Consider the following 14876-nt stretch of genomic DNA (forward strand, 5'->3'; position numbering starts at 1 on the left):
TGAACAAGGCAGGAAAAGGCTTAGACCATGATTTGGGAAAATGATCTAAGAGGTTATCACACACACAAAATCTTACATATCTTCCGACCACCAGGAAAAATACTTTCTTGGTGTCCTCCCTGCCACACAGACACAATTCTTAAGATTTCACAACATCAGAAACGACAAGAGCAGTGCTTTTCAAATTTAAGCATCCATCAGAATCACCTGAAGGTCTTACTTGTTGTAAATTCTGTGGTGTGTCTAACAATTACAGGGACCAGAAACACAGCAAGGCTGAACTCAAAGCTGCCAGGACAGTCTACGCCTAATTCCTGTACTGACCCTATCTTAGAGTCAAAATAAGGCTTTCTTTTAGAATAATGTAATTTCTTCAGGTCTAGGTGAGGGTTATTGCCTCTTTCACCATTTCAACAAGAGTTCTAAAAGTAACAAAAGAACATGTTATATTAAAACCTTTTACCTATCACTCAAAAGGCATACAATTAAAGATAAACCCTATCCATACTCCCAAAGAAGAAACAGAAATAAAAAGGTTCTAGAATAAAAATGTTTCTCCAAACATTCTTGTGTATTGTATTACCAGCAAAACTGTTCTAGGATCAGCAGTCAATTGGGAGTAGATTTCTTTTGAGAGTTACTTTTTTTGTCAATCTAAATTCAAATTAGCTGACATACAGTGTAGTATTGGTTTCAGGAATAAAATATAGTGATTCAGGAGTTCCTGGATGGCTCAGCTGGTTAAGCATCTGCCTTTGGTCCAGATCATGATCTCAGGGTCCTGGGATCAAGCCCTGCATGGGGCTCCCTCCTCAGTAGGGAGCCTGCTTCTCCCTCTCCCTCTGCTGCTCTCACGCTGTCAAGTGAATGAATAAAATCTTAAAATATAAATGTAAATATAAATATAAATACACACACACACACACACAGTGATTCATCACTTATGTGTAACACTCAGGGCTCATCACAAGTGCCCCCCTTAATGACCATCACCCATTTATCCCATCCTCCCAGACATCTCTACTCCAGTAACCCTTAGTTTGTTTTCTACTTAAAAGTCTTTTATGATTTATCTCCCTCTTTTTTTAATCTTACTTGTCCTTCCCTTCCCCTATGCTCATCTGTTTTGTTTCTTAAACTTCGCATAAGTGAATCATATGGTATTTGTCTGACTTACTTTGCTCAGCCTAATATACTCTGTTCCGCCTACGTTGTTACAAAAGGCAAAATTTCATTCTTTTGATGGCTGCATAATATTCCATCATACATATATACCACATCTTCCTCATCTATTCATCAGCCAACAGACATTTGGGCTTTTTCCATAATTTGGCTGTTGTTGATAGTGCTGCTATAAACATTGGGGTACATGTGTCTGCTGCATCATCATTTTTGTATCCTTTGGATAGATACCTAGTAGTACAATTGCTGGGTCGTAGGGCAGTTCTATTTTAAATGTTTTGAGGACTTTCCATACTATTTTCCAGAGTGGCTGCACCAGTTTTCATTCCCACCAACAGTGAAAAAGGGTCCCCTTTCTCCACATCCTCACAGACATGGCTGTTTTCTGAGTTATTAATTTTAGACATTTTGGCAGATGTGAGGTGATATCGCATCATGGTTTTGATTTGTATTTCCTTTGAGGATTACCTACGTTCTTTGGTATACTTACACATCAGTCATTTTAACATTAAGAGATTACCCCCTCAAAAACGATTTCTTAGATGTGGTATGTGTACACACACACACACACACGGGAATATCACACAGCCATAAAAAAAAGTGAAATCTTGTCATTCATGACAACATGGGTTAATCTGTTGAGGAAAATAAGTTAGACTAAGAAAGACAAAAACCCTATAATTTCACTCATATGTGAAATCTAAAAAACAAAACAAATGAATAAACAAAGCAGAACCAGACCTATAAACAAAGAGAACAAACTGCCAGAGGGGAGGGAGGTGGTTGGATGGGCAAAAATGGGTGAAGGGGAGAGGGAGGTACAAGCTTCTAGCTATGGAATAAGTCACAGGAATAAAAGGCACAGTATAGGGAATATAGTCAATGATATAGTAATAGCATTGTATGGTGACAGACGGGAACTACATTTGTGGTGAGCATAGCAGAACATCTAAAGAAGTTGAATCAGTATGTTGTACACCTGAAACTAACAGAACATTCTGTGTCAACTATATTTAAATTTAAACTTAAAAAAAAGCAATTTCCTACACTTTTCTTCTCAATAACCTTCTTTCTGCCTCCTTCACTCCCTCTTAACTTTCCAGAAGAAAGCCTTCATTCAGAATATTTTGCTGCAATGAATAGGGCATAAAGCTTTCAGATAAAATCAGAATCCAGTACTGTTCATTATTTCCCCTACCACTAATCATCTACCCTTCTTCAAACTCCCAATATTCCTCAGCTAATACCTACACAAGAGGTATCCTTGGGACCTGGAAATTTGGGGAAACAGATAATGTTTCTTAACCTTTACAGAGCCCCCATGTAGTCATATAGTACTATGTACATCACTTCCTTAGGTACAGAGTTATTAATTCTGTGTCTCATTTGCAGGTAGGGAAACTAGCAAAATGAGGCTAAATGGTTAAAATACAGTCCCAGAAAAACTCAGCAAAATTTAATCCCTTCAGTGTATTACTTTAGCAGTGGTTCTCAATCAGGCAATTTCCTGCCCCTAGGGGACAATCGGTGGTTTGTCTCTGCCCCCAGAGACATTTTTAACTGTGGGGAGTACTACTGAAATCTAAAGGGTAGAAGCCAAGGACCCTGCCAAACAGGCTACAGTGCAGAGGACAGCCCCCACCACAAAGAACTGCCTGGCTCAGAATGCCAACAGTGCCAAGAATGAGAACCCCTGCTCCTCTGGGAAATCTAGCATGACTTTCTTTTGCCCCCTAATCAATAAAGAATGGCTCCCTCTACAGTTCGATCCTTGTATAGTATTTACACAGAAACACGCCAATCAAGTGTTATTTCTGGCATTCTGTATTTTTTAGTTACTTTAAACATACAAAATATATGGGAGTCATAGAGGAAAACGAGGACAGCTAGCAAAGGCTGCCTTCTTTCCTTTAATGACAAAATGTAGCAAATACCAGGTCCCTGCACTAGCAACCTCCAGGCCCTAAGCTATGATCTGTATTGCTGCTTACCCGAACTCTTCAGTTGTTTGTGAGCTTTGCAGGTGCCTTTTCTCTGCTTTCCTTATCTCTAAGCATGTGCATCACTCCAGAGCAGTAATGATGTATGCTTATGGGAATCTCCAGAGATCTACAGTCCCTAATTGTCTATTTTGTTCAGTAAATTGTACTCATTACTGAGCCATGTGAGGCACTGAAGGACATCAGCCTTTCTGGGTGCCTTCTGTATGAGCCTGGGTAATGGGACATTATCAGCCAAGGGCTCCACAATACTGAACAGAGATGCTTAAAACCCTCCATCCAGCTTTTCAGCTAAGTACCATTTTTTTTAACCTCTATCTCTCTTTCCTAACCATCCTTAGCTCTACTTGGATCCATATTAAATACAATTTTCTCTTCAAGGAGTCTGATTTCAGTTTAAGCTCTTAAAGCCAGGAAGCTCAGAAAGGTTATGATGTCCTTTCAACCCATCCTTCCTGGACCTCTACTTGCATTCTGACAAGTGCATTCCAAATAGTAAATTTCTCCCTCTGGTCTCAAAAATCTTCAGCACAAATGAAAATCCAAAGCCAGCTTTGATTATAATGCTCCCAATGCCCACATTCATTATACCAAGGACTGCAAATAGACAGGAGTGAACAGACATGTAGCTTCCAGTGACACTAGATAAAATAAAATGGAACAGGCAGAATCATGTTTGCTACTACTATTATCCACAAAAATGGGAATCAACTCTCTAGTAAGCTGTTTCTTTCCTGGAAAAAAAATCTAAATGATTAATGAAGGAAAAGTTAGGCAAAGTAAGCCATGTTATAGGAAGGTTCTGGGAGAGGGGACTATATGCCAACAGAGCTAACAGTAAGATATGGCTACAGGAAAAATGCAGTCAGGACTTATTCCCTTCTCTACTCATAATGTCAGAAAAGTCAACCAGCTCCTCTGTGTAAATCAAACTGATTCAAATTCACTGAAAATTCCTCTTTGAGATTTCCATGCAGAGTTTCCATCCCATCACTTTGATGAATTTTCTCTTCAAAATTGTTAATTAGTACAGTGTCTATAAGTTGAATCAATAAAGACTTTGGGAAACTTTAAAAGACAGACAACTTCATTGCACTGACTCTAACAGGCTAGTGAGGCAAAAGCCTCTAGGACTTAGTAAAATCAGAAAAACAATGGCAGAGAATGCCTTTGACTTACCCTGGAGTAAAGGGTGTGAGAGCCTTCCAACGCACTTACATCCTCATGACCCATCAGCTCTGCCGTTTTTCACCACTCAGTCACTTCTGCATGTTGGACCACCACTGACCGATCACCAACTGCCAAAAAATAAATAAATAAATGAGTGAAGACCCACAACTTGAAGTCCAGAGGCACTGCTCAAGTGAATTTGTGTGTGGTCTAAGTGCTTGACACATAGACCCAAATACATATAATGGCTCAAGCTCAACAAAAATTTATTTCTGGCTTCCATATACATACTGAACAGGTAAACAGGTTGGTCAGTCAGTGGAGTGGCCCTCACTGACACAGTGATCCAGGTACCCAGGCCAATGTAAGTTTTGCCACCTGTCTTAAAACTTGATTTCTAAACTTGCCCTAGGAATCTTCTCCATTCCAATCAGCCAGAAGTGGAAAAGAGCATGGAAACTCACATGTTATTCCCTGTGTGTTTTTTTTCTGGAAGTGTCAACACCCTTCCACTTCCACTCACATTTTATTGGCTAGAATGAGTAACACAGCCACACCTAAGACCATGTGCTGCTGGGCAGCTAACAGTTATTATCTATCATACAAGGCTGCTCCAGACCAACCAAGATGACAACATTATATTTGGTACAACGTTCTGGGTAAGACAGTAGCACAATAACCTTGACTTAATTACTTAACAAATCTCTGTTCCCTGATATTTTATCTGTAAAATACCTCTTCCCTCACAAGGTTAATGTGAAACTCCAAATGAGACTAAGCAGCACTTCTAGACTTTAATGTGCACACATAGCACCTGAAAATCTTGATGAGATGCATTCTAATTCAGTAGATCCTGAGTGAAGCCTGAGAATCTGCATTTCTCACAAGCTCCCAGATGATACCAATGCTGCTGTTCTCTGACCACACATTAAGTAAAAAGGAAATAGAGAATATTTTTGTAAACCAGAAAGTAATTTTCAGATCCAAAGAATTATCTTGGCACCAAATTTGATTATAATTCCCAACTAGCCAGCACTTTTAGGAAATAGTCTAGGTACCATATAAAATTTCATATAGTCAGATTTCTAGAAATGGAAAGAATTTAAGTCTTGGTCACTCTTCTCTCTTATTTTCTAGACAAAGATATAAACTCAGAGATGCCAATAATGCCCCCAAAATCTCACAATAAATTAGTGTACTGGAATAGAATGCAGAAATTTTGACTTTTTTTCTATTAAACTCAATTGACAGCCTTCTGAAAAGGGTAATTTTCTACTGCTAATGCAAGAACAAATACTAATCTGGCCCATACCCAAAAGGGACCAGAAGATAGCATTCACCAGTTTGGGTCACTATGGTACAAAAGGTGACACAGAAAAGACATCAGGAGATTTTTAAGCAGATGTTCTTCATAATGTAGTGATTGCCACCAAAGTTGTGTTTCACATGTCCAAAACAGGACTTGAACATAAATTAACTTCTGTATATGCTCTGGCAAAACCAAAAATATTTTCAATATATAAAAACTTTGAGTTACTACTATTTGGGGGACAAATAGTAAAGACAAAGAAAAAGAAAAAGAGGGTGCCTGGGTGGCTCAGTGGGTTAAAGCCTCTGCCTTCAGCTCAGGTCATGATCCCAGAGTCCTGGGATCAGGCCCCACATCAGGCTCTCTGCTCAGCGGGGAGCCTGCTTCCCCTCTCTCTACCTGCCTCTCTGCATACTTGTGATATCTCTCTCTCTCTCTCTCTCTACGTCAAATAAATAAATAAATAATCTTTAAAAAAAGAAAAGAAAAGAAAAATAAAATAATTAACCAAGAAGCAGAAGTTTCTATGATAAATCCTGAGGACAAAGAAAAGAACGTCAAGATTTTTATCCCTAACATGTATGCTATTTTTGCACCTCAGATCATGGTGAGTCCTAGGAGCTTACAGTAAAAAACAGTGCAATGAAGGACCTCAGAAGTGAAAAACAGGAGTCAACCCACCAAATCACAAGTCAGAAAAGCACTAACTATCTGGAAATCAAAGCAGATTGGTGAAGAAAGAAGGCTCTTACAATGCATGTCATCTTCAATGAAGGAACATGAATATAGAAGTGTTTTTGGTGAAATCATGAGAGAGTACTTACTGGGCAAGCAATGATAAATGGAAATCAATATTTGCATGTCCATTATTAATTTAAAATGAATAAAATACTATTAGCATCTTCCTTTAGTGAGCTATTTTAAACATTTTAATAAAGCTAAAAGTTTCTAAGAACTTTCATAGTTTTACTTCTATACTCTACCCCCAACCCTCATACACTATAGTGTCTTCAGCTCCTCAAAAACTCTCCCATCCTGGCAATTTTCCACAACCTATTCTAGACTCTAGAATTTCTACCCTATTTTTGTGCCATGAATTCTACTTCCCTCACCACCCCCCACCCAGCTTTGGCAGTCTGTTGAAGAAACTCCTCCTCAGAATAATGTGTTAAATGTTATAAGATTACAAAAGAAGCCTATTATATAGACATCTTTCCATGCAGCACTCAGAGTTCCATGAACCTAATATAAGAACATCCCATTGGTAAGGGACACTTCTAGGATAATGAAAGTTTTATTTTCTTCTAGGAAACAGTATCCAAAAAGTTTTAAAACCCCAGGATGTAAATAAAGAATTGTGTGCAGGATCAGTCAGTGAAGGACAAGCTGCAAAGAAAAGCCTGACCTTGAATCTCTAGCCAAACTCAACATTATTCATGCTGTGGCTTTAAAATGATACATTAAGGAATTACTCAGAATTTTCTTTGGCTCCAGCCCTATAGATACAGCATATTCTGAGTCCTGATGGCAAGTGGAGAAAGGCAGCATTGAAGAAGGAAAGATGGAGAGGAGTAAGAGCTTGGGTCCTAATTCTCTAACAAGTTCTCTACCACTAACTAGCTGTTAGCTTGGTCAGTCAGTCAGTTCTGAGCCAAAACTGCCTATAAAATGGAAAAGTTGAGTTAAACCACCTACAGGGTTTCTTCCAACTCTGAATTATTAGGATTTTTAAAAATTAATTTATTTATTTTCAGCATAACAGTATTCATTATTTTTTCACCACACCCAGTGCTCCATGCAAGCTGTGCCCTCTATAATACCCACCACCTGGTACCCCAACCTCCCACCCCACCCCCGCCACTTCAAACCCCTCAGATTGTGAATTATTAGGATTTTAAGACAATACATAATCATTTCTCTGGAAAGAAATATTATTGAGATTTCTTTTTGCCCTAGGCTCACAGTATGAAATTGCCTTCTAGATGAGAATTTTTCAGAGGCTTCAGAAATACCTTACAAGAGTCACCCTGCCACAGAATAAGACTTGAACGAGATTTTAATAGACATGTATCACGTTAGCAATCCCAGTGATGAGGCAAGAAAACGGAGTTTCAGAAAGGCAAAGATTTATTTGAGGTCACATAATGAGGCGATATTAATGGACTGTGGTAACTACTGCCATCTAGCACCAGCAGGATTTTAGGATTCGGCATTGGTAGTAAAAAACCAGCTCATCAGTTCTCTTGGAGACAGAAATAAACCTCGAATAAGCTGAGCTATAGAGAGTGAACTGCACGAGGAAGCAGGTGACTGGGGTAATGACACCCAGAGGCAGCATCCTCTAGCTCAGGCAGGGTCAAAACTGAGGTTCTCATATACATTGTAACTTCACTGGCAACAGCACTCACCTTCAAATACCGGGGCTACAAATTCCATCTCAAAAAACAGTCAATAATAAAGAAAGAACAGCTATTCCAAAAGAGAGGAATAGATAAGTAAACTCTGGCTAACAAACTTAATAAAACCAAAATTCAAGATTTTAAATATCATAATCTTGAAAGGACCGCATTAGCTAAGAAAACCTTAAAATACTTCTCGGTAATTTCCAAGTTTTAGAAGAAACTGATTCGGAATAACTTGGACCTATCTGGACAGCCCTGCAGTACAGTAACAACAAGCACTGCTTTTACTAGTACTCTCACCACTACCTTCAGAGCATGTAATTACTGGATATTTATCGGGTTTAAAAGTCACACATATATTTCCATAGTCCTGTCATGTGTAGACTAGCTTTACGTGCAAAGAATTAGAACTATGAAATTGTTGTGAATTATGATTGAATCAGGATTTCAACCTCATGTTCAATTAACCAACATGTATCCCAAGAGCTTTTAAAAACCTATGATATAAAAGGTTGAAAATAGAACTGCCCTATGACCCAGCAATTGCACTACTGGGTATTTACCCTAAAGATTCAAACGTAGTGATCCAAAGGGGCACGTGCATCCAAATGTTTATAGCAGCAATGTCCACAATAGCCAAACTATGGAAAGAACCTAGATGTCCATCAACAGATGAATGGATAAAGAAGATGTGGTATATATACACAATGGAATACTATGCAGCCATCAAAAGAAATGAAATCTTGCCATTTGCGACAACGTGGATGGAACTAGAGCGTATCATGCTTAGCGAAATAAGTCAAGCGGAGAAAGACAACTATCATATGATCTCCCTGATATGAGGAAGTGGTGATGCAACATGGGGGCTTAAGTGGGTAGGAGAAGAATCCATGAAACAAGATGGGATTGGGAGGGAGACAAACCATAAGTGACTCTTAATCTCACAAAACAAACTGAGGGTTGCTGGGGGGAAGGGAGTTGGGAAAAGGGGGGTGGGGTCATGGACATTGGGGAGGGTATGTGCTTTGGTGAGTGCTGTGAAGTGTATAAACCTGGCGATTCACAGACCTGTACCCCTGGAGATAAAAATATGTTTATAAAAAATAAAAAAATTTAAAAAAAAACCCTATGATATAATGCTTGTCAGTTTACCCTCTGCCTTTCCCCCTATACACAACCAGGAAAGTAATTGTACCCATTCCTCAACCCCCCAATACATATTATTTCTACCTATAAACACTTCTGGCTTTTAAAACCTTTTTTGGAGGGGGGGGAGCTGATAGCCTTTCTAAATCTGGAGGCTACACACCACTGCTTTGCCAGCTCTGTTTCATCTCCTCCAGGAATTTCAGAGACAGCAGTGCCACCTACTGGTAGGGAGGGCACAACTTATTTCTGGAAGCCTGTGGGCGACAGGAGCCAAAGACGGGAAGAATGGCAGGCTAGATTGTGTCTTTGTGAGCCTTTCTTTTCTAGAGCATATAACAAACGTAACTGATGCTTACAACCTGAGAAACGGAACCTCCGCAGGAGTCTCCACATAAAGGGAAGCTCCTATGGAAGCCATACAAAGCCCAACCAGGCTAGTCAATAATGAGCTCTGCCTGGAAATGCCTCCTTAAGTCCCCAAAGGCAAGCAGCAGAACCTCATTGAATTGAACACTTCCTGGCTCTCCTCTTCCCCCAGTACTTCTGTATCAGATGATCTCACCCATGCCCCCACCTGTGGCAGCATTATCCAGCTTTATCTTATAGCATGCATCTTAGGGAAGGTGCTTAGACCAATCTCAATATGAAGGCTCTTATATTTACACAATGTGACACAGATCCCGCTCAAAGGACACTATTGCTTAGGTATGCAGGTCGAACTCTAATCTCTCTCATTTGCTCTCCATCCTCTCTGTTTTTGACCCAGAGGACAGAAATGACAGAAAGGAAATGATTTCCTTGTTGTTTCGAAAGCAACACTAGTGGGCTTTCACTGAACCAGAAAATAAAACCTTGTCTTGTCGGTCACTGAGGTACACTGCTTCCCTCAAGATGAATTAAGCCAGCCAATCTTTCTCTTTTCCCCTGTATAAACCTATAAATTTAAAACCTATCTCTCTTCCAAAGGCCAAACATAAATGTACTATGACCTTTACATAATTTATATAAAAATGACATTTTTCTAAACATAAAAGCGTATCTTTTCAAACTATACTACCTACCCCACCTTCAGAATTCCTTTTCCTTCCCTCCATCACATGCCATCTTAAAAAACAATCATTGGTAAATTGAATTATTCCCACTAATTTACTTTACATTCCAACCTATGGGGTAACAATCTATATTCACTTTAATAGGGTCATTTGTTACATTCCTAAAAAGCTTTGCAGCAACTTTACTTTCATTCACATCAGAAAACCATCAAAAAGTTGATTTGCTACAGCTGATAAATGTTCTGATTCCCCTAACGAATTTAAGTGTTCCTTCTTCAATTTGTTTTAACTTGTCAAGTAAACGGATTTCTTAGCAAGTGTAGGCATTTCATAGGCATGAGGTGTGCCTTAAATGTTTGAAAAATCACATTGTTTCCTAAGGAAACGAAACTTTGTACGTGGGAAGGTAAGAGTAATAAAAGGGCTTTGAAGGAATATCAGCAGGTCTCCACGGAATCAGGTAGATTCTTCTCCATCTCACACCAGAATAACTTCTAAATAGATTACAGTGAAACTCCAGCATATGGTAAAATCTTCCTAATGACAAACAAACCGTTTCTTACCAAGTAAACTACCAGATACATCCAACAAATTAGGGGAAAACTGAAGGGACTTTTAACATTTTATTATAAGATATACAGCATGCCCTTGCTATTATAGGTCTAGGGAAATGGAGAAGAAAAGCAGATGTCTTGTACACAACTTCCCTTTTTATACTATGACTTAAAGGAGACATCGTCCATCCCCAACACACAAACCGTTTTTGGCATCCAAATGGTCTTTAAACCAGCACTTTTCAAAGAAATTAAGGGAGTCTGAATAGGTGTTAACACCATGCCTTCCCTCCTCCCTACAGGCCATTAACAGGCTCAAAATAATTACTCTCTTCGGCAGCTCAGAAGACCTCAGTTTACAGATATAACGGCCACCGACCCCCACTGACACCCCTAAACCTCTATCTTGTTAAAGGAGAATCTGTGTGACGATCTGGTCTGCAGCTCACTGCAGGCATTTCCCTCCTCACAATTTACCAGTCATCGGTTTCGCTGTTAACTGTAATTCCTTATTGTAGCCTCTCATTTAGATCTGCTCTTTTAGACCAGTGCCGAACTGCTTTAAAAAAAATTTTTTTTCATCTCCTAACGAAAATCTGGATTTCCTCGGCAGGCTAAAAGCCGTCAGTATCGATGCAACTCTGGGGTGAGAGCTCCCGTGCAGGTCCGGAGAAGCCTTCTACGGGCAACACTTGGGCTCGGTCCACCGGTTGTGGCCCCCTCCCCCGCCCGCACAGCTGCGCTAGGAATTCGGCATCGCTCGCCGCCGGATTAGTTCGAGTCCCGCGGCTTGGCTAAAGTGACACATTTTTTTTTCCCCCTTCCTTCTCACATGTGACAGGTCCCACTGCATTAAAGCCATCCTCTCCCGGACCCCAGCCCAGATCCGGAGTCCACTGATGTCCCCGCCACACCACGCTTACCCTTTACCTGAGGAGAGGGCCGATACCAGCATCCCTCCAGGCGGGAAACAAAGGCAGAGACGAGGCTGCCAGATGGGCAACTCCCTTCGGGCGGACTCGTCACAGTGGTGAGGCTAGGAAAAGGGAAACCGAGGCACCCAACCAGGGTGGCTGAGTGCGAGTCTGCATCCTCCCCGAAGCACAGCTCCCAGGGCGGACCCCAGACTTCTCCCTTTACCGTGCCCAGCCCTGCCCAACCGGCTAGTCCCCACCAGCCGCGCTAGGGGCAGGAGGCAGCCCCGCAGAGGCGCTTACCTCAGGAGAAGCGCTCCGGCTCCCTCCGACGGCTCGGGAGAAAGCCCCGCCGCTCGCGCACGCGCACTCGCGCTCTCGTGGCTTCGCGCCCCCGCGCGCGCCTCTCCGTCCGGGCTCTGGCCCGCCCCAGCCCTGTCCGTCAGAATCCACGAGAGCCAATCCGGTAACAAGAGAGGCCCGGCGCCGGTCACGTGGTCTGACCAGCCAATCACCAAATTGCCCTCGGCAGCACCCGCTCCGATGTCCCTGGGGGTTCGGTTGCTACCGAGCCGAGCCAGTGCGAAGCGGGCACAAAGGGCTGAATCTGTTTTCCAGAGCTGTTTTTGCTCAATGAATGAATAAATACGTCTACTGATACTTGAAATTCTAAATATTAATAGCAACCACCTTGGTATCTTGTTAAAAGGAGTATTCTGATCCAGTAAATCTGGAATGGAAACCCGAGATTCTGCCTCTCTAACAAGCTCCAGATGGTGATGATTCTCCTGATCTGGAGACCACGCTTTGAACAGCAAGATTTTAAGGGCACTTGTCAGAAAATGGTTTAGCCCTTGTTCTATGTTATCTAAAAGTTTCATGACCTTTTCTTTACCTTCCTTCGGTGATGGAAAACATTCCAGGGACTGAGTAAACATGGGGTGTTTGGGCACCGGCTGAGGGGAAGTGCGTTTAATTCCCCCATCGCCTACCCTTAGTTTATGGGGCAGTAATCTCTGCCAACTTGATGGTTGGAATATGGGAACTAGAAGTTGTAGAGAACACTAGATTTATTTTCATTCTGAAGTATTTAGCATTTGTGTCTCAGTGGCACTGTGCTAGACCCTTGGTCAGAATGCGATGTAAGATATTTTTGCCTTCTGGAAATTTACATTCTGTCTTAGAACTATACAAGCAAGCTCAGGAAGAAACATATAGGAAAAACATGCAGGGAGATATCCCTCTCAACATCTTGAACAATTCAGGCACGTCAGGAAGGTTGTAAAATAACCTAGCTTAGGAGTCTTTAAAATTGCCCAGACATCCTTCTGTCTGTAATACCAGCGGGTAGAAGTCAGGAAGTCCATTGCCTCTGCCATCTCTCAGAACTTGACCTAACCCTAAATCTGTTCAGACCTGCCAGCCAGAACCTTTGTTCTTCAGCATAGTCAAGTTCATATTACTTAGCCTGTAGTGTGTACCAAGGTGATTAAAATGCCTAAGTGCTAAATTCCCCAAAACCTTCTTTCCCCAGCTTTACTGACCAGGTGGTATGACAATGCTTCAACCTGTTTTCTACCCTATTCATCAAGATGATCAAACTGCATCTTAGAGAAAACTTCACCTTTCAGTGTGTCTTGGGCCTCTCTGGCTTATCAACTCCAGAAGTGAAACCCCTTTAGCAGTCTTACACATTGCTTATCACAGTGTCTGTATCAGAGATGGCTTAGCACAAAATCCAGAGTTACAGCCAATACATTGAACCTAGCACAACAATGGTTATGGGTATATCAGGAATAAAGAAATATCTAATCAAGAAGAATCTATTTAAAAGCCTCAAAATTTCTTTTGCTATCATTAAACCACTGTATCTCAAGTCTGGCTGCACACTAAATCTTTCAAGGAAATGGATTTTTGGGCACTGTGCATAGCGATTCTGACTGGGGTAAGGAGCATAGCCACAGCAATTGTAAGTTCTAAAAGATCTACAGGTGGTTTGTATCTAGCCTTGCTTGAGAAAACTGGCATAAGCTGCCAGGTTGATGGACTCATTCTTTAACAAGGGGGAACCAACTCTACAACACAAATCACTCTGACATAAATACTCTAACAAGAGGAAAGTTGCCACATAATTTGTGAGAATAGATTCTTTTTATTACCGATAATAGATACTTCAAGTCTATTGAATGGGACAAATTGAAAAGCAATGTCCACAACTAGGTTTATTCCAGTTGATTAAATATTTTTTAAAAGAAACTATCACCTTTTAGCCACACTGAACCAATCAACTCTGTTAATATCGTCACGTGTTTTATGCTCTTCTTAACTAAAAGCAAATTTCTTTGTGAGCATTATTAAGAGTTAATCTCTGAGGTTGCCCCAAAGTGCAACAGAATCACCTGGAGTACTTGTTAAAATGCAGATTCCCAGCAGCCCCCATCCTGAATTTCCTTTAGCCTCTCCTGTAACAATTCTGAAGCTGCACTAAGTTACATTTGAGTCCAAGTGGTGCCTCCTGGTACAGAAAATATACATTATAGGCAAACCCTCAAGTAAAATAGATGTGCTATTAGTTTAGTTTGACATGCTAACTAAATAAGTCTTATTTTATTTTAAAGAATCCCAAAAGATTCTTGATTCTTTTTCCTGGGTTTTTGCCAAATTCTGTCATTTTGTGAAATAAAGAGATTACTGACTGGATCTTAGAGAACTTTTGTTGCACGGAGTTTTTCTCTGGAGTGGTATTTGTAGTAGTGGGGTATGACCTAGTTTTTAAAAGAATTAGTGAGAAAAATAAATAAATAAAAGAATTAGTGAGGTCCCTTCAGAACACTGTGCCAAAAAGAATCACCTTGCTCAAAAGTGACTTTATTTGTCACATCAGAAAAAGGGAAGCCTAATGTAGGGGCCAGCAAACTACATTTCCTCCTGCTCTGACACTTCTAAAAATGTATTTCACAGCATTCCAATGGGGGAGAAATTTTTCTCACCTTGTAAACTTGTAGCTTTATCTACTGAGTAAAATAAGGACAGTTTTCAACTAACGTGAATAATGTGAATTTTTAACAAGAAAAAAAACATTTATTTTTCTCTTTGTGACTGTCATCATTGCAAAAAAAAAAAGCAACAAGAAACAGAAATTCT

At 40.6% G+C, this 14876-nt stretch overlaps 1 protein-coding gene across 4 annotated transcripts in view; it reads right to left on the reverse strand.

The window, feature by feature from the left end:
• TMEM108 (transmembrane protein 108) overlaps positions 1 to 12100 on the reverse strand; it is a 377772-nt gene extending 365672 nt beyond the window's left edge. For 3 of the 4 annotated variants that reach the window (XM_044252348.1, XM_044252346.1, XM_044252349.1), the window contains exons 1-2: positions 12036 to 12100; positions 4362 to 4480 (exon numbers count right to left, since the gene is read on the reverse strand). The gene's annotated coding sequence lies outside the window, so the exon portion shown is untranslated. Of the gene's footprint in view, positions 1 to 4361; positions 4481 to 11748; positions 11820 to 12035 lie in introns of those variants that run through there. The other variant, XM_044252347.1, reaches the window with a different exon arrangement.
• Positions 12101 to 14876: the final 2776 nt, after the last annotated feature.

This window comes from Neovison vison, chromosome 6 (assembly GCF_020171115.1).
Source record: "Neovison vison isolate M4711 chromosome 6, ASM_NN_V1, whole genome shotgun sequence".
NCBI classification, from domain to species: domain Eukaryota; kingdom Metazoa; phylum Chordata; class Mammalia; order Carnivora; family Mustelidae; genus Neogale; species Neogale vison.